Raw genomic sequence first — 24681 nt, 5'->3', positions numbered from 1 at the left:
CTCCTCGCTTTCATCTCCTCTCCTGCTGGGTTTCATGAATGCCCCACCAAAAATATCTTACAGGAACAAAGGGTTAGGCTAGATAGACAGATGCTTTCCGTCATGATGTTTAGTCCAGAAGAATTGAAGAGTGAAGGAATGTGGGGCTTGGGATAACTCTATTTCTCTATTGTTCTACCATTTGGGCTCTTCAAACTTAAGTTTTCTAAAAGCACCAATCAGTGAGCTTCCAAAATAATGTAGAATTTCTATCATTATGAAGTCATAGACATAACTTTAATATATATCAAAGAATTCTACCTGTTCCACCACCATCTAGCATCCCCTGGTATATTTTGCAGAACCGGTAGTGGAAATTTTGAGTCGTTCGGAGAACCGGCCAATTCCCACCTCTGACTGGCCCCGCCAACCCCATCTCTTCTCCGCCTCCCATTGAGTCCCAGCTGATCAGCTGGGTCTCCTTTGGTTGCCCTGCCCAGGAGAACGGAGCTGGAAAGCAGGTCAGTGGGGTGGGGGAGGGAAGGGGGATTTTACAGTATCTCCTTCCCTTGTCACGCCCACCAAGCCACGCCCACCAAGCCACACCCACAGAACCAGCAGTAAAAAAAAATGAATCCCACCACTGCTATGGTCACTGCTATGGTCATCACTAGCACTGATGATGTTACCTAGCTTGGGTGAAGAAACGCCTGCAAGAAAACAACCAAGCTCAGAGAGCATTTCGTGGGGGGCTGCAGTGGTGCAGTGGTTAGAGTGCAATACTGCAGGCTACTTCTGTTGACTGCCGGCTGCCCGCAGTTTGGCAGTTCGAATCTCACCAGGCTCAAAGTTGACTCAGGCTTCCATCCTTCCAACGTCAGTAAAATGAGGACCCAGATTGTTGGGGGAAAGAGGCTGACTCTATAAAACACTTAGAGAGCACTGTGAAGCAGTATATAGGTGCTATTCCCTCCCTCCCTCCTTCCTTCCCTCCCTCCCTCTCTTTCTTAATCTCCTTCCTGATGGCACAGTGGTTAGAGTGCAGTATTGCAAGGTAACCCTGCCTTGTTCAATCCTGGCCAGCTCAAGACTGACTCCTCCTTCCATCCTTCCAAGGTTGATAAAATGAGGACCCAAATTGTTGGGGGGCGAGAGGCTGACTCTGTAAACTGCTTAGAGAGGGGCTGCAAATCCATGTGAAACAATATATAAGTCTAAGGGCTATTGCTATTTCAACCCTGAGCTGCAAATATTCTCCTGTGATGGTTAGTTAATGCCGTGATAAGGTAGTTTAATCTTGGGCCTGACAGGCTTTGTTAGGGCTAAATCAATCTCTTCGAAGATTAGTTGGCCTTATCAATTGCCCTTCCCACTGATCCAAATAGACATGTGGGCATGGAGCCGCTGTTTGGCCCCCTTTTTCAAATTCTTCGTCTAAACAACAGAGAATTTGTCCCTCCTTCCATGTTAAAATGGGCTTCTATGTTCTCAGCACTGGCCATGAAATCTTATGTCAACCCACCAGTTTGCCTTAATTTGACTCTGCTAATCAAATGCGTTGTTTTCTAGACTGACTGCATGTCAAAGATAATACTGTGAAATTATCAATTTGCAATTTTGAATTGCCTTTGAAGATACAGTACATTTCATCTCTCACACTGTTCCACTTGGCACAGAATTACATTTTCAGAATGATTATCAACTTCTATTGTTATTATTATTATTTTTTTTAACAAGAAGAGCTTCTGGGGAAAGAAATCCGACTGAAATTTAAGCACTAGCGAGATATTAAATAATCCAATCATAATGTTTCCATGAATAACAGTTTCAGATATTTCACTGCCTGGAAGATGGAACACCTGCAAACTTCCTTGTTGTAGGCAGTTGTGTGATTATGGCCCACATAATTGTGTCTGTTTTTGTGTGACAAGAAAAATCTTGTATTTAAAGCACCATCTGCTTAAATTGTGACTGCGTTGATACAATATCAGGTCTCTAATGGGGGCCTGACATTTTTTAGCCCCTTCCTCTCCTTAGATGCCCCTGTATAACTATCCTACTGTATAAGAATGCTAATTTAATGTGCTTTTCGCCCCCCTCCAGAAAATTTTCAAATAACCGTACAGTTTGCTTGTGGATGATCCCAGAGGCCTGGAAGCTAAAAGGGTCTGTTTAATTAATTAAGTGGAATTGAACTCATTGGCGGATGTGGGTCTAATGGTTAATTATGGAGTCACAAAATCCATGAATTGAGAGACACCAAGTCCAACCCATTGATTGGTCCAGGATTCTATTATTAAACCATCTCCCCCTTCTTAGATGCAATAACAGTTTTATCGCCTGATTTGTTTCGCCTGTGTTGCACACCTTGCCAAACCTTGGAAAAAAAAAAAAAAGGTCAGGTGACAACTCTACACAGGGGGCAAGTCAAGAAGCCCAAATATAATGCCATAAACAGTCACTTCCACCAGGAATAGCCGTGAAAGAACAATGCCTTGGCATAAAGGAGAGATCCCTGACAAGGGACTGTTTTGTCTCTTAATCCCAATATTGTTTCTGCGGGGTTTAAAGCAGACGATCCGCACGGAGAGCTATTTTATACCTGCTTTTAATGAAAGGATTTCGCTCAGTTTCCGTATAATGCTACCGTAAGAATGCTAAAGAATATTTCCCAAAACAGAGGATTTTTTAAAGGCTGCCTTCATAGGACACAACTAATCTGGCAATTAAAGCCAGCCCACGCAATACGGAGCAGAGATTTGTAAAATAGAACGGCCTAATAAAGCCATGATTTTCCTACTGGGAAAGAATATTTTCCAAGGGGATAAAGAAAAATAGGTACTATCCCATTGGAAGCGTGGAAGAGTTACACCCCCTTGAACTGGTGTCCAAAACGCCTGAAGGGAGGACAAGAAGCAAAGGATGGAAGCTTTATCAAAAAAATATCCAACCTGGAATTAAGGAGAAATTTCCAGACAGTGAGAGCAATTAACCAGTGGAACAGTTTGCCTCCAGAAGTTGTGGCTGCTCCAACATTGGAGGTTTTAGAAAAAGAGACTGGACAACCATTTATCCAGAATGGAGTGGGGTCTCCTGCTTGAGCAGGGGTTGGACTAGAAGACCTCCAAGGTCCCTTCCAACTCAATAATAGAAAAGGGATGCATTCAGTAACCATCAATGCACTGATCACGTTACCTAGTTTGGTAATGAAACATCTTCAAGGAAACCATCAATCTCAGTTATCATCAGCAAGGACCCCACCGTTCAACCCTGAGCTACAAATTTTGTCTTCTATAAGACCAGCTTTGCTTCATCAGGCTGAGACTCATCTTTGTCCAACAACTTGTCCCAACCAGAGACCGTCACGAGATGGAAGTAAACGTCTGCTGCAGACAGGATGTCTAAGTTAGAGGACACCTGCCTCTAATAATAATGCATTGTACTAACTCTTCAAAATGACAACTGGCAATGTAATTAAGGATCAGGATAGACCAAAGAGTCTTTTTAAAAAGCCGTATTGTTTCCATAAAGTGAATCACAACAGTTCCAGTCACACAAGGGTTTTCAAATTTTGTAACAGCATAAAATGATGACATTTCAAAGTGGGTAGACCTTTCTCATCTTGATATTCCAAATTCAGGAATCTGCTCTAAATAACAGAAACAGCAATAGCCCTTAGACTTATATACTGCTTCCGAGGGCTTTCCAGCCCTCTCTAAGCATTTTACAGAGTCAGCCTCTGGACCCCAACCATCTGGGTCCTCATTTGACCCACCTTGGAAGGATGGAAGGCTGAGTCAACCTTGAGCCTGGTGGGATTTAAACTGGCAAATTTCAGGCAGCCAGCAGAGAAGCAGAAGTAGCCCTGCAGTCCTGCACTCTGACCACTGCACCACCGAGGCTCATCAAATAATAGCATGTAACTAAAGTTAAGCTGAACCTCTTGAAAAATACTGTGTTGTTGGAATTTAGGGTGGAGAGAGAACTCTTCTGCACTCCTTGATGGTAAGAAAACTGGGCTTAGTTGCTTTACTCAGAGAATTAAAGACATAAACAGAGACAATGGGAAAGGGTCAGTGTTCAGAGAAATGGTTTTTCTCTTGTTTACTCTAATTCTACCCATCCTTTTTAATATTGCTGATATGTACACACTTAGATAATTAAAACCATATTTAAAGCTGGACTTACTAAAGGGAATTAGCTGCAGTCCCGAAGTCACTTTTTCTCAGATGTTGGTTGACGTAAAACAATTTTGTTCCCTGAATTCTGTGACCTTAATAAGTATATATGCACAGACAGATTATGAGAGAAGCGATAAGACGCAAATGGAGCTAAGAAATAAACTTTCATTTTCCCCAACTCAGTTTGGACAAGTTGACAATCCTTGGTGGTATCAACAGAGGCACAGAATCAACATGACGTGAAGTATTAGTACCGCTTGATAAAGCCTTCGTAAGGCCACACCAGGAATGCTGCATCCAGTTTTGGTCACCACATTACAAAAAAGATGTTGAGACTTTGGAAAAAGGGCAGAGAAGAGCAACAAAGAGGATTAAAGGCCTGGAGACTAAAACATATGAAGGTTGCAGGATTTGGGTTTGGCTAGCCTAGAGAAAAGAAAGGGTAGAGGCGACATGATAGAAGCGTTCCAGTATTTGAGGGGCTGCCCCAAAGAAGAGTTAGGGGTCAACCTCTTCTCCAAAGCACCAGAAGGCAGGAGAAGAAGCAACGGATGGAAACCAATCATGGAGAGAAGCAACCTGGAATTGAGGAGGAATTTCCTAACAGTGAGGACAATTAACCAGGGGAACTGCTTGCCACCAGAAATCATGGCTGCTCCATCACTGGAGGCTTTTAAGAAGAGACTGAACAGTCTCTTGTCTGAAGTGGTGTAGGGTCTCCTGCTTGAGCAGGGAGGGCTGGACTAGAAGACCTCCAAGGTCCCTTCCAGCTCTGTTATTCTGTTAAAAGTGGCTAGCCCTGGTCTCTACTGACTCCCGTCAGGAACCGAGGTTGCCCCAGGCAGCTCTTGGTCTGCTCAACCCCTCACCCTGATCACATTGTAGGCGAATCCGCAAGGCCTGCTTGCTGCTCCTGGCTAGGGAAAGCCTAGCTGTGCCGAGAGATCACCAGAGGTTCATCGCCTCAGACAGAGGCGAACAGGAATCAACTCTTCCCTTTAACACCTCAGCAGAACCGCAAATCTCGTGGCCGACACCGACATCGATGCCTTTCCTGCTCAATGCCCAGAAGGTGAGGAAAGGCACTCGCCAGAGTATTTGGAAAACAAAATAAAATAAAGCCACTCTCCTCCTCTCAAGTTGAAGGGCTGGGCTGCTGGGGGTTCGCAGGGGGAGCCCCCTAGCTAAGATTCCGTGCCGTTTGGAGAACCCCCCAAATCCCACTCCTGGCTGGCCCCTCCCCTCCCCTCCCAGGGGTCCCCACGCGGCCCGTTTTGGATGCAGGTCAGTGCAGGGGCCATGCCGAGACTCAGGGAGGGTGAAAAACGGGCCTCCCGGAAGTTCGAGAAGGTCGGAAATGGGCCTGTTTCCGCCATCCAGAGAGCCTCCGGAGTCCGGGGAGGCTGTTTTCACCCTCCTGGAGGCTCGAGGAAAGCCTCAGGAGGCCAGGGAGGGCAAAAACGCACCCCCCCCACACACACACCATGGTGCAAGAGGCCAACTAGGCCACGCCCACCCAGCAACCATGCAGACAATCCATTGCTAAAATATTTGAAGCCAGCCCCTGCTCAGGTTGCTTTGCCTCGTCCCATCACTCCAGAAGGACGCTTTTCAGCTGCGCTCCAGACTGAAACCAGGGGAGTTCTGGGCAGTTCCAGGGCTTGTAACTCTGGAGAGCGTTTTTGAGATGTTTCTTTCTGTAAATGGCCTCCCCCCCACAAGGCACCTAGCCTTCCCAGCTTTACCGTTTCAGTGATGACTAACGAAGCGCTCAGCTGACGCTCCGCAGGGACTGGGAGAAGGTGTGAAAAGACCGGAAAAAAAACGCTTTGTGCTTTCATCTTCCTGCTCTGCATCCGAAACAGGTTCATTAGGGGAGGGAAGCTGAGTCAGCAGCTCACCTGGGAGGACAAAATGGTGCACGGTGCACCTGCAGGCAAGCCTTTACGTTTGCAGCACAGGTTCCCTAAAGTTTGCAAAGGAGGGGACAAATAATAAAAAAAAAATGGAGGGATCCTTGGCACTCTCTCAACTGGGGAACATCATCAGCACTGAAGTTGTTCCCTAGCTGGGTCATGAAATGTCTGCAAGAAAACCTTCAAGCTCAAAAAGCACCAAGGACCCCACAACTGTTCTCCTCCTCCTCCTCCTCCTCCTCCTCTCCTCCTTACCCCATCCTCCTCCTCTTCCCCATTCTCCTCTACTACTCCCCTTCCTCCTCCCCTCCTCTTCCTCCCCCCCTGCAAACTCACTCCCTTCTAGCACTGATGATGTTACCTAGTTGGGTCATGAAACATCTGCAAGAAAACCACCAAGCTCAGAGAGCACCAAGGACCCCCTCATGTCAACCCTGAGCTACAAATAAGTGTCTCTTATCAATAAAAAGATGGCTGCGAGAGAAGGATCATTTGTTCTCAAAATGGCCCCGATGGTCTTTTGTACCATCTTCAGGGCTCCTCTTTGTCTTGTTTCATGTTCCTCAACAATGGACAAACCCTCTTGGTGTGACTTAACCTAAAAGAAAACAGCAGAGCACAACAGCAATAAAACTCAAGCATTTGATAAGGCAGTGGAAGGTTCAATTAGAATTATTTTTGCAGTTTGTAGAGTAGCTCTTCTCCTCCATGAATATTTTGTGTTATTCCTTGGAATGGAGAGAAGCAGCTTATCATTCATGGTCATTTTGTGGATATCAACATATGACCAATCAAAGTTCATGTTTTTTGGGAGGGGGGATGCTCCAAGCAGACATCAGGATGGCAAACCAGTTTTAGGTCTTTTAGCTGGACTGGACTGGCAAATGCTTTGTAAGATGGTTCTCCTCCATTCAATATTCATATTTTCTGCTAAAGTTCCCATTGTGTCTAATGAAATCAAATCACAATGAATTATGAAAACTGGAGAAGGCCAGGATTGAAGAGTGACAATGCATGTTATTTGGTTTATTTCTCATTCATATGAATAAAACACTTCCTCTGGTGCCACATAATACCCCTTTTTAAAAGAATATCCTTCACTCACTCAGACCTGTTACTGAATAGCTTTGCATGCTACATGACTTTTTAAAATCCAGGAAAAAAAAATGTCTGAACTGCAGAAAAATCTCAAGGAAAGAAAGCTCAGAGGGAGGGAAAGAGGGAGGAAGGAGAAAAGAAAAGAAGAAAGGGAGGGAGGAAGAAAGGAGGGAGGAAGGAGAGGGAAGAAGGGAAGGGAAGGAGGATGGAAGGACGGAAGAAAGGAAGGGAGGGAGAAAGGAGGGAGGGAGAAAAAGGAGGGAGAGGGAAGGAAGGAAGGAAGGAGAGAGGAGGAAAGGAAGGGAAGGGTTGGGAGGGAGAGAAGAAGGAGTGAGGGAGGAAGGAGGGAAGGAAGAAAGGAAGGGAGGGAGGGAGGAATCTTCAGTAATTAATGTTATACATAACACAATTTGTACTGATTTTTGATGTCTATAATTACTAGTTAAATTACTAGTAATGTGCACATGCATAGTTGTGCACACAAACACACACTCACACACACTCACTTTCATCCTGGAATGAAGAGCAAGGTCATTGCTCTGCCTTGAAAGAGTGAACGGTGTTACAGAATGATTTAACTTGAGTTTCAGTATTGGACATTACTTTTAGCTGTTGTGAGCTGTCCACTTGGGTTAGATGGGCAGCTGTATGAATGAATGAATGAATGAATGAATGAATGAATGAATGAATGAATGAAATCACACTTGTGAATTTCTGCAGATCAAGATATTGTAAAGGGGCATTGAGACAGGTGTGATATAAAACACTGATTGATGAAATAGTGAGCCATATCCAACCACAGCAAAATGCATATCCTGACAATCTTTATATGTCCTAAAAGAAATAAATGCCTGTTCAGATGCCCAGCAAGAGATATGTGTGAATGAATGAATAGAATAGAATTCTTTATTGGCCAAGGGTGATTGGACACCCAAGGAATTTGTCTTGGTGCAAATGCTCTCAGTGTCCATAAAAGAAAAGATACCTTCGTCAAGAGTCAAGAATCATCAGGTACAACACTTAATGATAGTCACAGGGTACAATAAGCCATCAAATCATACTAGGAAACAGTCAATAAAAATTGTAAGGATACAAGTGACAAAGTTACACAGTAATACAGTCACAAGTGGGAAGGGATGGGTGAAAGGAAGGATTGGAGGGTTAATAGTAATAGTGATGCAGACTTAGTAAATAGTTTGACTAAATAGTAAATAGTTTGAAATAGAGGAGTGAATGAATGAATGAATGAATGAATGAATGAATGAATGAATGAATGAATGAATGAATTTATTATGGCTACCAACCAGAATTGCTGGACAGCTTGACTGCTCGGGAAAATGTCCTTAAGTAGAGCAGAGTGGCCCTGATGGGCTTCCTGCCTTTGATAATGTTGTGTAAACGTGCTGAGTGCCTGTTGATAACCCATCCTTAGGAACCGCTCCCCGGAGAAGCCAAGATGTTGAAGTGTTTGTGTTGTGCATTTAATGGGATCCTGTGGTACACACAGAGTTTCCTCACAGACTGTGGGTTCCCGGGAGTGCTGTGTATGGTGTGAGTCAGGAAAGCTAGCAGACAAAGCCCTCGTGATCCCAGCATCGCCTATTTCAAGAAGGTTGGCATTGCCGTCTCTGTAGCTCGTCCTGATCTCCAGGCGCCCTTTGAAGAGCCACCCATTGGAAACCGCCTGCTTCTTATTAACCACACACAATTCATCCGAAATTAGCATCTCGGTTTATCCGGGAGCCTGGGAAGAGACCTTCCTCTTGGTTGTTGCAGGGACCACCCCCAGGGCATCTCCTGAATGAACGGTGGGATTGGACTCCAACAGGATATGGGCTTCCAGAACGAGCCCCATTCATCTTTTGAAAAAGGCTTTGGACAAAGGAGGGATTTCACAAAGAGCCGTGGAGAAAAACGGGGCCAGGTTCCAAGACGGAGAGCAGGGCTTGATTTACAGGCATTGAAAACTCACTAGGAAAACCTGGAGGCTCCTAATTTAAAGAGATGGAGAGAATGATCTGCTTTTAGGAAGCAAACAAGCACCCCAGGCCCAATGGAACTTTCTAGGAGGAATGGATGCTGGTGGCCTCCGGCGGCGTTTTTCAAACCTGGCAGTTTTGGAATGGGTGGACTTCAAGGCTCAGAATATGCCCCCGCCAGCATGAATTCTGGGCGTCGAACTCCACCTATCTAAAAGTCTGTCAGGATTGAAAAACACTCGTCTAAGGCAAATGAGAACACTGGATATTATACAGTAAATAGTCCTTACTTAATGTCCACAGCTGAGCCTGAAATTTTGGTTGTGAGTTATTGCAGTTGTTAAGTGGGGTCACCACATGACCTGAGTCAATTTTGCAACTGGTTTTTGTGATAAAAGTCTCCGTCAACAAAAGGAGGTTAAAGGCATCGCTGGACGGGGGAGAGGGGGGAAGCAGGAAACCCTCTGAAGGCCACTCACAAACGGCAGTTAGGTCAGAATGTACCATCTCTTTATTGGGCTGAGGCTCGTCACCGGGGCTCTATCACGGGTTCTGCACTGCTGCCTACCAGGTTTCTAGGCATATCTCAAAGGTGGTTTTTTTTCCCAAGGGGCAAATCCATCAAAATACAGCTGGAAGGGACCTTGGAGGTCTTCTAGTCCAACCCTCCCTGCTGAAGCAGGAGACAGACCCTAGACCAGGGTGTCCAGCCTTGGTAACTTTAAGACTTGTGGACTTCAACTCCCAGAGTTCCTCAGCCAGCTTTGCTGGCTGAGGAACTCTGGGAGTTGAAGTCCACAAGTCTTAAAGTTGCCAAGGTTGGACACCCCTGCCCTAGACCATTTCAGACAAGTGGCTGTCCAGTCTTTTCTTAAAAAGTTTCCACCCGTTGCTTCTTGCCTTCAGAGGCTTTGGAAAACCAGTTGACCCAACTCTTCTTTGTCCTGCCCTCTGGTGCTTTGGAGAATAGCTTGACTCCCTCTCTTCTTTGGGGCAGCCCCTCAAACACTGGAGACTGCTATCCTGTCCCCCCTGGTCCTTCTCGAGACCGGCCAAGCCCCAATCCTGCAACCGTTCTTTGTATGTTTTAATCTCCAGGCCTTTAAACATCTTAGTTGCTTTTCTCTGCACTTTTTCCAAAATCTCAACATCCTTTTTGTAATGTGGGGACCAAAACTGAATGCAGAATATTCCAGGGGTGGCCTTACTAAGTTTTTATAAAGTGCTCCTAACACTTCACGTGATTCTGTGCCTCTGTTTACACAACCAAGGATTGTATGAGCTCTTTGGGCTGCCGCTGCACACGGCTGGCTCGTGTTTAATGGATCATCCACTAGGACTCCAAAGTCCCTCTCACAGTGGCTGTTTTTGAGACAGGCAAATGGACTTTCCTGGGTTTTTTTTTCCCTTGAAAATGTTTTGCTTCTCATCCAAGATGCTTCTTCAGTTCTGAAGAAACGTCTTAAATGTCTCCAAGGGGAAAAAAAAACACCAAGAAAATCCTGTTGTCTTTTGGGAAAAACATTTTGGGGACAACCAGGACCTGCGTGATTGAAACTCTCCACAAACATTTCTAGGCATAATTCAAAGTACCATTTTTTTGCCCTTTAAAGCACTCTAAAGTTTTGGGCCTAGGTCCAAGGATTGCCTTTTCCAACCAGAACTGACCCACCCATTAAATTCTTCCTGGAAAAAAACAAACACTTTTGGGTCTGTTATTCATTAAGGACGCCAGTTCTACACCCTAGTTTCCCCCTGACTCCCCTCTTGGCTGCCTTTCTGGGAAGAGGGTTACGGTGAAAGTCCTTCTGTTGAAAATGTTGAGAAATTAATTGGATGGCACCACCTGTGTTGGATGGTTGAGCCTTGCTTAGTTTAATTCAGTGTTGATCATTTGCTCTTGGCTGTTTTAACTATTATTATGCGTGACTATTTTTTTTATTGTGGTAGCCACCTGGAGTTCTTGAAATAGATTCCAAATTTAATAAAGACAATAAAGGCGCCATAAACACTCTGTGTTTGTCCCTCCCTTCCAGGGAATGACTGATCTTAAGCCAGGCCGCTGAATGGTACTCACAGATAATTTTTAATCAGGAAAAATAGGGATGGTTTCATCCCTTATAGCTGGAGTTTAGGCTCAGTCATGGACTTCTAGATCAATGGTGGGATTCAAAAATTTTTACTACCAGTTTTTTGGGCGTGGCTTGGTGAGCGTGGCTTGGTGAGCGTGGCTTGATGGGCATGGCAAGGGAAGGATACTGCAAAATCCCCATTCCCTCCCCACCCCACTAACCTGCTTTCCAGCTCCGTTCTCCTGTGCAGGGCAACCAAAGAAGACCCAGCCGATCAGCTGGGACTCAATGGGAGGCAGGGCCAGTCAGAGGTGGGATTTGCCGGTTCTCCAAATTTCCACTACTGGTTCTCCAGAACTGGTCAGAACCAGCTGAAGACCACCTCTATTTAGATGTGAACTGCAATTCACTCTTGGGATTTTTTTTGGCAGCTGTGCTCCAGGTATCTTTTTTCTTACTTCGTCCCCCATGATCTGATAGAAGAAGCCCACTTGGGAAAATGTTTTACGGACTTTGGTTGCCTATCTACAAAATTGCCCATCAGAGTACTGGATAAATCCCAAACATCTGCTGGAATCTTTCTGGATCCACCCTGGATACCCACTAATTGGTCCTCCTACCCCATGAGCATCCTGGGGAGGCAGCTTGTCTAACTTGGATCAGGAAGTGATCTGACCAAAGAACAAACCCACTGCTGGGTTTTCTGTCTGCAGGCCATTCGTCAAGCATTCTGTGATGTTGAAATGTCTTTGAATATTAGTAGCTCGGGCTGGTAGTTATGTTGCTGGTTTGGGCTCCGAGCTTGGCGATTTGGTTGCAAACGTTTCGTCCCCGTTGGAGGAGACATCTTCAGTGTCTTGCTTCCATCCAAAGCACACGGAAGATGTCTCCTTGAATGGGGACGAAACGTTTGCAACCAAATCGCCAAGCTCGGAGCTCAAACCAACAACATATTCTGCGATGTAATAGCATTATCAATAGCACTTAGACTTATGTTCCACTTCTTCATACTTCATACAACATACTTCATACAACTGCTTTACAGACCCCTCTAAGTGGTTTACAGAGTCAGCCTATTGCCCTCAACAATCTGGTTCCTCATTTGACCCAAGGATGGAAAGCGTGAAAGGCTGAGTCAACCTTGAGCTGGTTGCAATCGAACTCCTGACAGTGAGGAGAGTCAGCCTGCAATACTACATTCCAACCCACTGGGCCACTATGGCTCAATATAAACAAGCCCAATCTGTGACCTTCACCTGAGTCACATCAGAGAACACCTGGGACAGGCCCTGGATGACCATGGAAGTCACATCAATCTGAAAATGTCAGATTCCACCCCCAAGACATGGAAATTGAAGCACTAATAATTGGGGAACTCCAGCCCAAGAGGTCAGAAAGGGATTCTACAAGGCAACATGAATGGACTTCCATCGTGGGCTGAAGCCCAAATACAGAGGCATTCGTTGCTCCAAAGTGGGGGTCCTGGTCACCCTGAAAATGGGTTGAAAATTCATCACCGACCACTTTGTCCTTCCTTGACATCCACGCAGGACCCAGAATTCAGGAGAAGAAATCTCCAAGAGAACTACATCGAGACAGGTCAAGGATCATGTTATCCAGTAACTACACAAAGACCTTTCTCCTTGGCCCCATTTTGGTCACATCTAATGGAAGGCTTTTAGGAACTTAGAATAACAGAGTTGGAAGGGACCTTGGAGGTCTTCTAGTCCAACCCCCTGCTTAGGTAGGAAACCCTACACCACTTCAGACAAATGGTTATCCAATTTCTTCTTAAAAACTTCCAGTGTTGGAGCATTCACAACTTCTGGAGACAAGTTGTTCTACCAATTAATTGTTTCCACTGTTAGGAAATTTCTCCTTAGTTCTAAGAATTGGAGAACGGATCAATTGTTTGCTCTCTCATCATTTTGTTCCGTCAGTAAATATTATGGAATTAACTCTGGGAATACAGGTATGGGCCTTAATTAACCAACATAGCCTGTTGAAGTGCAGTATAGGAAAAGTCCAAAGGTGGCTATGATGACAGCCAGTAATTAGCACATTGAGCTGACTTAGGCTGGCCTAGTGAATGATTAGCATGCTGTATAATCTTCCTTTATCCATGCTTCTTCCCAGTGCTGATTCTCAGGAGATGAACCTGGTGGATTCTAGTGGGTTGTTAATTTTCAAATGCCCTGAAGCTATTTTGCTTTTAAAAAGAAGAGTGAATTCAAAGGCAGCAATGATGTGCATTATAGATGGGAAAATGGACCAGGAAGGCAGGAATAGAGAGGAGTATCATGTAGCTGCTCCCAGACTTACTCTGTGAAGCCAACATCTAAAGCAAGGGTCTGCCAACTTTAAAACTTGGCAACTTTAAGACTTGTGGACTTCAGCTCCTAGAATTCCTCCTCTGGTCATGTTAGGTCAGGAATTCTGGGAGTTGAAGTCCACAAGTCTTAAAGCTGGCCAAGTTGGAAGGCCCTGGATCTAAAGCATGGGTCTGCCAATACAGAGGTATTTCTTGAGAAGAGTTCTCCACTCCTCCACTCACCATAGAATTCCCTTATGCCTCCAGGCTCGAAATTTTGGGGCTGGACAATCTGGAAATGCACTACTTGCGGTCCAGTCTAAGCATCGTTCACAAAATTGTCTGGTACAACGTCTTGCCTACCAACGACTTCTTCAGCCTTAACCACAACAACACACGGGCAAACAACCGATGCAAACTCAAGGTAAACTGCTCCAAACTTGATGGCAGAAAATACAACTTCAGCCACAAAGTGGTCAACATCTGGAATGCCCGACCTGACTCCGTGGTTACAGCCTCAACCCCTCACAGCTTCAACCTCAAACTGTCTACCGTGGACCTCACCCCATTCCTAAGAGGTCCTCAAAGGGGGCATGCATAAGCGCACCAGCATGCCTACCGTCCCCATTTACCTGTACTTACTCCCTTTGTTCTTGTTTAGGTTCATACTTGTTACCTTGTACATGTTTGACACACAAATAAAATAAATAAATACAAATAAATGAATAAATAAACTTTAAAACTTAGCAACTTGAAGACTTGTGGACTTCAACTCCTAGAATTCCCCAGCCAGGCATGCTGAAGACAATGGTTATATTGGTCGTACATCACAATAGTTGCTGACTGTAGACAGAGAGTGTTTATGGGGAACAGAGGAGGGATTGGGGTGAAAAGTAACTGGTTTAGATCAATGCATTAAGCTACAGCCTGATGACAAATTACATGGAGTGAGGATTTGTTTATATCTGTGTCAGATTCTTGGTAGGTTTTGTAAAGTTTTTCTTGATCTCATCTGCATTCGTCACTTGCCTTTCCCTCTTAATGTAAATCCCCCACCAGTTTAGCTACTCTCTGAATCTAATGAAGGGAGCTGCAGCGTCTCCTTTTAATCATGGTCATGAGTCAAAAAGATGCTACTACTTCTTTCTGACTTGTTGCTACTGTAGGCTGATGTTTCTCTCTCCCCACACAATGTGTGGAAGAAGACAGCACACCTGTATTGCTATTATCCTTCTCAACCTCTCATCATTCCTACTACCTTCTACTACTGATTCGTATCTTATGATTTATCACTTGTTGTTTGTATCTTATGATGTGTGATCTATGACATTTTGCTGTTTGTATGTACACTGAGATCTTATGCACAATTTCCTATGTGTCCAATCACATTTGGCCAATAAAGAATTCTATTCAATTCTAATTCTATTCTATTCCTTATTCTATTTTATATTCTTTATATTCTGATTTCCTCTATTCTATTCTATTCTATTCTATTCTATTCTATTCTATTCTATTCTATTCTATTCTATTCTATTCTATTCTAATTTTCCCTTCTATTATTTTCTGTTCTATTTTATATTATTTTCTCTTTTCTCATTCCTTATTCTATTCTGTTCTGTTCTGTTCTGTTCTACTCTACTCTACTCTACTCTACTCTACTCTACTTACTCTACTCTACTCTACTCTACTCTACTCTACTCTACTCTACTCTACTCTACTCTACTCCATTCCACTCCACTCCACTCCACTCCACTCCACTCCACTCCATAGTTTCTATCCCATCCCATCCTATCCCAGTAATGTCTTCCTCTTGGGGTTTAAAAACCACCTTCCTTCCCCTTGACTCTCAGGGAGTGCAGAGTTGAGTTAAATCGTGTGATTAATTTGAGATCCTTTCGGAAGGGAGGGGGGTAGTGAAAAGGTTAAAGAAAGCCATGCCGCCCTCTTCGTGAGGATTTTAACTCAGCAGAGGGCTACTTAATGTATTATTCCATAAAAGGTAGCTCTCCTGATTAGTATTCTGGAAGCACACACTGATCAGAGAAGGCTCCCTTCGGAAACGGATCTAAATAAATCCACTGGCAAGGTGGATTTAGCTCTTCATTTTAAATTGTCCTTGCCTGCCACCGAGTAGAGCTGGGAAGGGGTTTTTGGCAAAGGCTGCTGACCAAACGGTCAAGGGTTTTACGATTCCCATCCTTGTTTTTGCTGCTGGGAAGCCTGAAGAACCAGCCTCGGGAAGCTAAGACTGGCAGCCATTGGGACAGTGCAGATGTCCCCCCAGTTTGTGAATCTAGCAGAAGAACAAGGGTTGGGAAGGGGGAGTCAGTTCACCCGTCCTCTCACGTCCAGCCTTTCCCTGGGCTCTTTGCTGCTTGGCAGTCTGGGGGAGATCCTGTTATTCCCACGTCCCCCGATCCCCCTTGAAAACAAGGCTGGCCAAAGGGGAGCTTAGGGCTGAGCTGCGTCCTGTGCAGAGGCCCCTAAAGGTCCTGGTATGGATGGAGAGCACCTGCCAATCTTTGGGAAGCCATTTCCTCCATTTTTTTAAGTACAAAAGGTGAGCATTGGTATTTGGGCAAAAACAAATAGAGGGTTTTAAATCATTGGGATGACTTTCTTTCTTTCTTTCTTTCTTTCTTTCTTTCTTTCTTTCTTTCTTTCTTTCTTTCTTTCTTTCTTTCTTTCTTCTCTCTCTCTCTCTCTCTCTCTCTCTTCTTTCTTTCTTTCTTTCTTTCTTTCTTTCTTCCTTCCTTCCTTCTTTCTTTCTTTCTTTCTTTCTTTCTTTCTTTCTTTCTTTCTTTCTTTCTTTCTTTCTTTCTTTCTTTCTTTCTTCCTTTCTTTCTTTCTTTCTTTCTTTCTTTCTTTCTTTCTTTCTTTCTTTCTTTCTTTCTTTCTTTCTTTCTTTCTTCTTTCTTTCTTTCTTCTCTATTCATGCTTGGCTCCCAGATTTCAATGTGCTGGGTTATTTATTTACTTATTTAGGAAACACCTTTTTGTAGCTATCTCACCCAATGTTTCTCAACCTTGGGGAGGATGGTGGAGGACAGGAAGGCCTGGAGGAATGTTGTCCATGGGGTCGCAATGGGTCAGACATGACTTCGCAACTAACAACATTTCACACACCTTACCCTATGAGAGGCCAAAGAGAGATAGTTCTCTGTGTCTCTGTATGACAAAACATTGGTCCAAAAACTCTTTATCAGATCAACATGTGTAGGAGGACAACTCAGTTACAAAACATTAAGCAAGTTTTCCAAATGTTTTCATCAGGAGAGATTGCTAGAAGACACAACATACACACGAAGGCACAAGATGGGTGTGATAGAAGAGGGGGAAGGCGGATGTTATTCAAGACATGTTTAATCTCAGTTACCATCTTAATGGAATGTGTGAATAATCTCCAGCTAAGCCACTTATTAGATATTGTCAGCTGCTTATTCCCCCAAATGGGGATTCACATTGTGTTTTGATCTTTGGAAACCAAATTTAAATTCAGCTGAAAGGCCCAGTTGACATGTGCACTGGGAACCGTCCAAGTTGCAACCACTTTCTTTCTCTCTCTTTCTTTAACCTTCATTTCAGTTTTTCTTCCGATTCACTGGATGAAAAATCTCTGGGCCACTGGAAATCTTGCACATCACTGTGAAATCTTAAAGGGCTTTAATAAAGATTTGGCCTTAATATGGATTTTTGCTTTCATTACATCTAATTCTGATTGCGATGATAAATGTCACGGCTGCAACGGATGCTTTACTACACTTGATCTTAGCCAAAAGACAGAGATGTCTGTGACCCTAATAAAGATTGGACTGACAGAGGCTTTAGGCTAGCAAAATACCTAAGCGTGGAGAGCTATTTACACTATGATGTAGGGGTCCTGAGGATTACTCTTGGTAGAACTAAAGATGAGCCTGCCGTAATTTTCTCACTGATTGCAAAACGAAGATTGGTGCAATAAAGAAACTGCATTATCTACGGGAACAGGAAAAATGGAAGGTGTAAAATACAGACATAGCAAAGATCTCCTGGTTGTAAGAACCACTCATCGCATGGCTCCAGAGAAACAATTTACAGAAGCTGAGAAAGGGTGTAACCATGAGGACTAGGGATGGGTTTATACATGAAGAGTTTATACTCTCCTCTCCCTCTCCCTCTCTCCTCCGGTCCTCTCCTCCCGCTTCCTCTCCTCTCCTGTTCTCCCCTCCCCCATTTCCTTTCCTCTCTTCCCTCTCCCTCTTCTCTCCCTCCCTCTCTCCCTTTCCCTCCTCCCCTCCCCTCCCGTTTCCTCTCTTCTCCTCCCTCCCTCTCTCTCTCCCCTCTCCTCTCCCTCCCTCTCCCCTTGTCTTCCCCTCCCCATTTCCTCTCCTCTCTTCCCCTTCCCTCTCCCTCTACTCCCCCTCCCTCTCTCCCTTTCCCCTCCTGTCCTCCCTCCCGTTTCCTCTCCTCTCTTCTCCTCCCCTCTCCCTCTCTCCCCCTCCCCTCTCCCTCCCTCTCCCCTTCTGTCTTCCCCTCCCCATTTCCTCTCCTCTCTTCCCCTTCCCTCTCCCTCTACTCCCCCTCCTCTCTCCCTTTCCCTCCTGTCCTCCCCTCCCGTTTCCTCTCCTCTCTTCTCCTCCCCTCTCCCCCTCTCCCCTTCTGTCTTCCCCTCCCCCATTTCCTCTCCTCTCTTCCCCTTCCCTCTTCCTCTACTCTCCCTCCCTCTCCCCTCCTGTCCTCCCCTCCCGTTCCTCTCCTCTCTTCTCCTCCCCTCTCCCCTCTCCCTCCCTCTCCCCTTCTGTCTTCCCCTCCCCCATTTCCTCTCCTCTCTTCCCCTTCCCTCTCCCTCTACTCTCCCCCCTCTCCCTCTCCCCTCCTGTCCTCCCCTCCTGTTTCCTCTCCTCTCTTCTCCTCCCCTCTCCCTCTCTCTCCCCCTCCCCTCTCCCTCCCTCTCCCCTTCTGTCTTCCCCTCCCTATTTCCTCTCCTCTCTTCTCCTCCCCTCTTCTTATCGTCTCGTCTTATCATCTTACCTTACCTCCAGTGAACTTATCCTGCTTCTTCCAGCTTAGCAGCCATGGTCACCCAGGTTGGGAAACAATTTGTGATGCACAATTGCTTCTGTCAGTCTCGACCCTCCCTGCCTTTATTTGCCAAGGATGACCTTCCCTGAATGATAAATGCCTAATTTTTTTCTTTGACTGAAAGGAACCCCACCCTCCTAGCGGGGCAGCTAATTAGAGGGGGGGAAAGGAGCTATTAGATTTAAAAACAGTTTGCAAGATCTTCTTTTGTTTTCATAACCTTAACTTGTGTCATAACCTTAACTTGTGTTAAAATAAGAATACTTTTAACCTTGTAACCTCCTTCTTTCTTTCTTCCCCCTTTCTTTTTCTTTCCTTTCTCAAAATCCTTTCCCTCTCTTCCTCTCCTCTTTTCTTTCTTTTTCTTTCCTTTGCTTATTTGTGTATGTATTGTGACTGCTTTTAATTGTAAAAATTAATAAACTATATTTAAAAAAAAAAGATTTAAGATTTAAAATGAAGTAAAACTGCCCGTGTCAAAATCATCCATCTCAGCTCTACTTTTTTGCTTTCACATCACACACACACACACACACACAGGCAAACACACACTCTCTCTCTCTTCTCTATACTTCACCCTGCCTGCAGTTCTAGAAAGGCTTTAGGCCCACTTAATGCAACCTTCAGCCTAGGCCGGGTTTCTCAACCTTGGCCACTTTAAGACGAGCTGATTTCAACTCTCAGAACCCCCCAGCCAGCTATGCTCCAGCTTGCGAAATGCTGAATTAGGACCTGAGGGTTGAGATTCACAGACATAAGAAGTTCTCTCTGTTGGCTAAAGAGCTTTGACTTCAATACACTGAGGATGCCAGGGGGAGGTGGGAGAAAGCTTATGTCGCCATTAATTAACTTGTGAATGGACTACTTCCTTGAGTTTTTAGACTTAACACTTTGTTGCTATGGCTAAAAGGAAAATAGTAAATGGATATCCTTCCCAGTACACGTGCTCATACTCAGAAATGGACGAGATCTATGAAAAGTCACCCCGAAATGAAACCCATCAAAACCTTTGGGTGAAGGCTAGTTCACAGGGTCGCTTAGCATTGACTGTAACATTTAGTCTGTGAATGTGGCAGGTTTAACACCCTCCAGGGAGAGCATTCACTTCATTTCCAGTGCCAGTTTTCAGCATACGCTTGTCAAGAGGCACCACACATAAAACATCTGATTCCCCTCCACACACACCCACACCCACACCCACACACATGCACACACACACACACACATTTCAAATGCAATTCTTCGCATGATTTCTACTAAGTAGAAAAACTCCAAAGGTCTTTAAAAAGCAAATCTTAAAGCTATACATGCATCTAGTTTCAGCTGGCTGAGGAATTCTGGGAGTTGAAGTCCACAAGTCTTAAAGTTGCCAAGGTTGGAGACCTCTGCCTTAGAAGAAGAAGTCTGTCTTTGCTTTCTTCTGCCTTTTAGATGTGGAGACTTTGGAAGGACTGCAGAGAAGAGCAACAAAGACCATTAGGGGACTGGACGGTTGCTGGAATGGGATATATTCAGCTTATTGAAAAGAAGGTCTAGGGGAGACGTGAGAGAAGTGTTCCAATATCTAATTGACCCCACGTTTTTGGCTGCTCCAAAGAAGAGGGGGGTCAAGCCATTCTCCAAAGCCCCAGAAGGCAGGACAAGAAGCAATAGGTAGAAACTAATCAAGGAGAGAAGCAACCTGGAATTAAGGAGGAATTTCCTCAGAGTGAGCACAATTAACTAGTGGAACAGCTTGCCACAAGAAGTTATTGGTGCTCCATCACTGGAGGTTTTTAGGAAGAGACTGGACAGTCACTTGTCTGGAAAGATCTAGGCTCTCTTGCTTGAATAGGGGGTTGGGCTAGAAGACCTCTAAGGTCCCTTCTGGTATTATCTCCCAATATAGCCTGAAGTATCTGGGGGGGCTCTTCCATTCAAGAACCAAAAAGATTTTACAGATCAACCCAGGCCATACACATCACGCTATAACTTTAGAATTTCTTGGTCATACTTATTTCTATCCATATCTGTCTCCATTTAACTGGATTTGAAGGGAACAAAACCTTGCCTTCCTCTATAACAGCTGACCTTAAAGCCATGGATAATCTCTGGATGCTAGAAGGTGTTTTAATTAAAGGACTACAAACAGTTGAAGCATCCCATTATATGCATTTGGCAGTTTCATGGTTCTGTTCAACGATCAGTGAAACAAAAATGTTTAAAATGCATATTTTCTGCTCTGCTCTGAATGTGAAAGACAAGTTTCACTTCTCTCTCTCTCTCTCTCTATCTCATATCTCTCTCTCTCTCTCTCTGTCTCTCTCTCTCACACACACACACAAGGCGGACACTGTTTTAAACCTTCCAGTTTCCCTAAAATAGCATTGTTTTATTTTAAATTGCTTAGAGTGACTGAAATCTGCAGGTAGCACCTTCCATCCCTTGCCAGGGAGAGGAATGGACTCACGAGTGTTTTGCCATTGTTCTGTGTCAAGCTATTTGATTAGGTGACTCCTGCATTCAGTCAACAGCTATCAGGGACTTATAACCAGGAGGGGAAAATATATATATTTATAGGTGTGTAAATTCATGCTAAGGTGCTGCTGTCCCATTCAGGCTGGTTGAATTTCCTTTCAGAGAAGAAAGAGACTTTAAAAATAAACCTTGGGCACCCACGCCCACCCCAGTTCGGCTGATCACACCTGCTAGAAACGAAGGCACTGGAAAGTACACCTGCTTTCCCGAGATACATGATGAAGCTAAGAGCGCTTTTGGCAAGCAACGGTATCGATCTTCATGGATGATTTTGTAAAAAAAATCAAATCAAATCAAATCAAATCGCCATAATGCATGTCACCTTCTAGAGGGGGAAAAAAATGGCACACACACACACACAATGTCCTATTCCCAAAGTCCTAAATAAGCCTAAGGGGATGACATTTTCTCCCTTCAAGGCAAACCTCCTTTTCTACCCAGTCTGTGAACATCAAACAGAACAGGGATGCTCACTCAACAGTCATACAAGCTGTTGTAGGATTCAAAAGAGAGGACGTCTCCTCCGAGTCAGGTTCAAAGGCTCACCGGCTTTGTGGACACCAGATAGTGCATAAATAATTTGAAGTCCGCTGGGAGGAGAACACGTGGTGGGGGGTTGTACCAGAATATCTGTTGATCTGAAATCACCACGGGAAGCAGAGATCAAGTGGATCTCTCCGGTTCAGTCCCCCGTTGAAGGACAGAAGATATGAGGTCTTAATGGTAGGATCCATGAGGAGGTTCTCCCGTCCATGACCTCCTGACACGAAGAGAGACCTACTAGAGGCCTTCTTCCCAAAGGAATGTTCCTTCCCCTATCAATTGGATTTGGAAGACGCGCCTCTATCCTATAACAAAGGAAGCTTCAAGAAACAACCAGGTTGAAACTCTCTATTTAAGCATAATATCAGGGTTTGATATTATGCTCTAATGTTACTCTACCCAAACCATGAGGCTGAACATTTTTTATGCACAAAAAACAACTCTACACTAATAGCATCTCTTAATTGTATTCTCTCTCCTTCCTTCTCTCTCTGTCTCGTTCTCCCTCCCTCCCTCCTTTTCTCCCCCCTCTCCCTGAAAAAGCCAAATCATTCTGATATTCAAGTCTCCCGTTATTTCCACCATCCCTGGCATGCATTTTCTCCGAAAACCCTGTTTATACACCTGCCATTTTCCAGCCCCTGCTCCTCTCTCTCTCTCTTCCCTCTTCTTCCTCTCTCCCACCTCCACTGCAGAAGACCTGTTCTCTAGAGAGATGCTTTGTGCTAAATCTACTGCAAATCTGCTTGCCAGCTGCCAGCCAAAAACTTTGGGTGCTTCCTAGCAGAGAGAGCCTTGAGCACAGCCACCAAAATGGACTTCATTCACACCTGAGTTTAACCCAAAAAACGAGACCCTGTTACTTAAGCCACACTAAGACTTGAAATATTATTTCACGCTTACTCAACTCACCCTATATTTCTTCCAAATAGTCTGCAAATTAGTTATCAAGATAACAAAGAGGATTCGTTACAGGAGGCTAATCCGCACCACTCAAGTCCTGGGATTGATAGGAGCTTACCAAACAATACGGTTATTCAACCCACCACCGTATTTGAAGGGATCTCGCCTGAAAAAGAATAAATAAAAACAAAAACAAACCCACGTCTTTGACCCAGGACCCAAGGAAAAGAACCTCTCCCGAAGAAGCCCGTGAAACGGGACCAAGAGCCGAAGACCAGCCCACCAGACCGTGTTTAGTAACAACCTGCGCGGGTTCATCTCTCCGCTCAAAGAACACCCGCCGCTCCTCAACTCCGCGAGGAAACGTGGGGCCAAACCCACCAAACGCCCGACTGCGTAAGGAGAGTTCTCGGATGGGCTTTCTCCCTCCCAAGGAGGAGCGGAGGAGAGCAGGCAGGCAGGAGGAGGAGAACCAAAAGCAAAAGCGCCCCAGGGAGAAACCCGGGGGGCTCTCCGAGGCTTCTGCAGCACCCCGGGGCGCAAAGCCTCGCCCAGCCGGGTCCGAGGGAGACGGTGCAAAGCCTGGCAGGCAGGAGGGGGGCGGAGGAGGAGGAGGGGAGAAGGGGCGGGGGGGTGTCTGCTTACCGTGCCTGGCCGGAGCTGCTGCCGCCGCCGCCGCTGCTGCTACTGCTGGGCTCCCGGCGGGCGTCCCCACCCCCGTCATCCTCCCGTCCGCCTCTCTCGCTGCCTCCTCTCCTCCTCGGACGGGCAGGCGGTGGGCAGGGGGCGCCGGGGAGGGCCCCTCTCGCTCCTCCTCGGCCTCTTCTTCTTCTTCTTCGCCTCCTCCTGGCCGCAGCTCCTCCAGGGCCCCCGGGCCGGTGGGGGCCGGGCTGCCTGGCGGGCAAGAAGGACAGCGGGGCAACGGCTCGCTCGCCTTCCGTCCCGGCTCGGCCGGCGGGAGAAGTTCAGCTTCTCTCCGCCGGGGATGCGCTCGGCTGCGGCGCCTTCGCGCTCAGTCCTCGCCGCCTCCGCCTCCTCGTCCTCCCGGTCTCCGGGGCCATTTGGGGAAAGGGAGGCGGGGGGCGAACTTGGAAGCCCCGAGGATTTGGCGGGGAGGGGGATGCGGAGCTCCTCCCCACGCGTGCCTTGCACGCCCGCGCGTGCATACACCCCCCAGAGACACACACACACCCAGTCCGCACGCGCTGCACCACCCTGGCGAGCTGGGCGCTCCAGCTGTTGAACTTGCTGTCCGGCGAGAGAGCAAATTCCCTCTCTGGTCCCTCGGAAAGGGAGAGGATGCTTGTCTCCTAGCAACCCCTCATCAATCTTCTCGGGGTGCCGCCTGATTGGCCCGGGCAGAGAGGGGAGCCACGCCCGTTCTTTCCCAAAGAAGCCTGCCGGCGGTTGGCATCCTCCCGAGTAGATGGAGAGGCAGGTCAGACAGGAGGTATGGCAGGCAGAAAAATCACACCCCTGACACCTGGGCTGTATTTAAGAAAAAGGCCCACTTTCTCCTTCTGTCCCAGGGAGGAATACTAATACTAATACTAATACTAATACTAATAATATATTATTTTGATACATTTTTAAATGTTCAGTTGACTGATTTTCATGTTTAAGTTTATAAGTATATCATGATGATGATGATAATGATAATCATCATCATCTTCATCATCATCTTAGATGCTCTTTCTGTTTCTATTTTAAGATACAATCAAAGTCGCAATCAGACTTTTATATGCGATGACATATTTCGGCTGGGAACCCTGGTCTTAATAATTCATGGGCCATTTGAAGTTAAAAGTGTGTGTTTTTTTCATAATGGCCGTCTTAATAATGGTGGGGTGTTTGCAATTAAAATGTGTGCCGAGAATAAACAACAATAGGCAGAGGAAATTTACAGAAAAAGGCTCGGGTTTTAACATGATGAGGCTCATTGGATGTTCTCTACAGCATGTTAAAAAAGGGAAAGATCCTTGCAAACTTTCCGTCACATGTTGATGGACTTGGAGGAAAATAGGATTCGGTTCTTTACAGCTGTAATGCTTTATAACACGTGAAGCGAGTAGAAAGTAGGTTTCATCCGGGATTATCAAATCCGTTCCACTCTGGAATGAG

At 45.5% G+C, this 24681-nt stretch overlaps 1 protein-coding gene across 2 annotated transcripts in view; it reads right to left on the bottom strand.

Annotated features, from left to right (window-relative positions):
* The window catches only part of GRM3 (glutamate metabotropic receptor 3), a 75179-nt gene extending 51783 nt beyond the window's left edge, over positions 1-23396 (bottom strand). For both annotated transcript variants that reach the window (XM_087969184.1, XM_026682616.2), the window contains exon 1: positions 23206-23396. The gene's annotated coding sequence lies outside the window, so the exon portion shown is untranslated. The remainder of the gene's footprint in view (positions 1-23205) is intronic.
* Positions 23397-24681: the final 1285 nt, after the last annotated feature.

Source organism: Notechis scutatus, chromosome 6 (assembly GCF_049901735.1).
Source record: "Notechis scutatus isolate UNSWTSFEM ecotype Mainland chromosome 6, rNotScu1.2, whole genome shotgun sequence".
Taxonomy (NCBI): domain Eukaryota; kingdom Metazoa; phylum Chordata; class Lepidosauria; order Squamata; family Elapidae; genus Notechis; species Notechis scutatus.
The sequence above is the reverse complement of the archived record's forward strand: the minus strand, read 5'-3'. Positions and strand labels throughout refer to the sequence as shown.